Below are 2,222 nucleotides of genomic sequence, written 5' to 3'. Positions count from 1 at the left end.
TTTTCAGCTGTACATTTTACACTGGAAGGAAATTTATTTTAGATCAGTGTTCCCTGTGTGCCTAGAAAACCTTGAAATGTCAGCATTCAAGGCAATTGTATTCCCATTTCCACTGATAGAAGAAAAACAATAAGTTGTACTGAAAATTGGAAAATACCTTAAAAGTCTTCCTGCCTCCCCTCAGGTTTATTGAAGTATAACTAACTAATAAAACTGCATTTAAAGATTAAAACATGATCTGATACACTTATACTGTATTGTATAATTGAAAGTTATGAAGAGAGGATCTTTTCTTTTGAGGGAACCCTAAAAAAAGCATTTTAATGGGGAATGACAGAAATCACAATAGACTATTATCATCATTGTGGAAGTATCAATCGCACACTTTAAATATATTCATGTTCAATGTCTCTCTGTTTATTCCTTGTTTCTCCCGTTCCACAAGTGCATAGGTTGTTTTCTGTAGATCTGTGGAAAATGGGCCAGGGGTGGAAGGTCCATACAGGCTAGACAGAGTGAAGAGCCCATGACTGTTCAGCACAGAAGGAAACTGGAAAAGTGTGTTAGTACCTTGCAGTCTGGCTGGACTTAGGGGAGCAACAGGGCTGAGAGTACTCCAAAAGTGGATACTGGAGACCAAGGGACTCAGAGTCAAGAGGGGTGTCTGTGAAAATAATGCTAGCTTAATAATCAGTGGGCTTGGATCACTGCCTGTGATCATGATGGTTGGTGCTAGCTCTAACCCTTTGGGTTTCTTGGACCTTGATGAATTACTTGTCTTTTTCTGGCAAAGCTGAATCCTGGTCTTTAGGCTCCGTGTCTGCGTCCATGTCTGGTCTATGTCTGGGTTGGAACTCAGTGGGCGTGAAGGTGTTCTAGGAGGTTCCTGAAAAGGGCAAATGGACGAAATAGGAGGTGTGGTGGTAAAAGCGGCAGTTGCACTGGATGCAGAAGTTGGTGCTTCTAGCGAAGGCAGTTTGGGGGAAGCCAAAGTCTCCAGCGTTTGGGTAGTTTCTTTGGAAGATGGAGAAATACTTGGGTCAGTTGAACTGGTGGCAGCAAGAAGTTCAACTGGTGGCTTTTTGGAAGATGTTACAAATTTGGTAACAGATGGTGTTGGCTCCTGAGGGGATTTTTTTTCTCTGCCAATTTCTCAGCGGATTCTCAACCTTTATAGATTTGAAAAGCTAACCTGTTGGAGGGGTTCAAAGATCTGAGGGTAAATGAAGAATATAAGCCAGAGTATCTGTAGTCACTGCAGCTAGGGATCTTGGCACGAGGCTGCGGTGGCTTCTTTTTCCCTCCATTCTCCTCATCTTTGGATCTCTCGCTGCTGACTTCACTGATGCGTAAAGCTTCAGTCTCTCTCAAGCCTGCCCACTGGCATAGGAACCGTGTTCAAAATCTCTGGATGCGAGACAAACTTGTACACAAACTTCTGACCCCTCACGTTTTCAATGATATTCTTCATATAATAGTATCTGAGGGATCGGCTGTGTTTGTCATAATTCATGTTAGCCTTGTTCTTTTGAATCCTTCAGAGCCGAGCCACCTCTTCTGCCTGCAAATGCTTGAACTCCCCGTCATTAGAAGTCCAGCAGATCATATGATCGTTCTGAGGCTCCTTTAGGAGCTGAAGGAGGAACTGCCACAGGGTGATGGCATTGTTAAGAGCAATGAACGAGGCCACTTGTGAGGCTGCCTCAGGGTCTCTGCCTCAAACATGATGCCTCTCTCCACCGGCCACCTCCTCATGCTGGAAACTCGAGGACAGCACCGCGGCCACTGTGACCCCTGTGGCGGAGCCGGAGAAGGCGGCGGCAGCCAAGCCATTCGTTGCAGCAGCTGGGCCTGCCAGTCGCTCCATACCTGCTAAGAGAGCGGATCTTAAGCATTCCGACCACACAAACAAAAATAAAGATAATGGGAATTCCCTGGTGGTCCAGTGGTAAAACTCCGCACTCCCAACGCAGGTGCCCGGCTTCCATCCCTGGTCAGGGAAAGAGATACCACATGCCACAACTAAGAGTTTGCATGCTGGAATTAAAAGAGCCCCCGTGCTGCAAGGAAGATGGAAGATCCCACATGCTGCAACTAAGACCCAGCACAGCGAAATTAAAAAAAAAAAAAGATAGCTAAGTGAAGTGATGGATATTAATTAACCTGGAAATTATTATACTCCCAGGAGACTGCATTGCAAAACTCTTACATTGCAAAACACT

At 45.1% G+C, this 2,222-nt stretch overlaps 1 pseudogene across 1 annotated transcript; it reads right to left on the bottom strand.

Annotated features, from left to right (window-relative positions):
• Nucleotides 1-373: 373 nt before the first annotated feature.
• LOC308616405 (ETS domain-containing protein Elk-4-like) lies at nt 374-1,895 on the bottom strand (annotated as a pseudogene). The gene is made up of 2 exons: nt 1,870-1,895; nt 374-1,712 (listed from the first exon to the last, which is right to left on the bottom strand). The product of its transcript is annotated as an ETS domain-containing protein Elk-4-like (transcript).
• Between the last annotated feature and the right edge of the window lie 327 nt (nt 1,896-2,222).

Source organism: Mesoplodon bidens, assembly GCF_964165515.1.
Source record: "Mesoplodon bidens genome assembly, chromosome: 4".
Taxonomy (NCBI): Eukaryota; Metazoa; Chordata; class Mammalia; order Artiodactyla; family Ziphiidae; genus Mesoplodon; species Mesoplodon bidens.
Note: the sequence above shows the minus strand (reverse complement) of the source record. Positions and strands in the feature narration are given on the sequence as shown.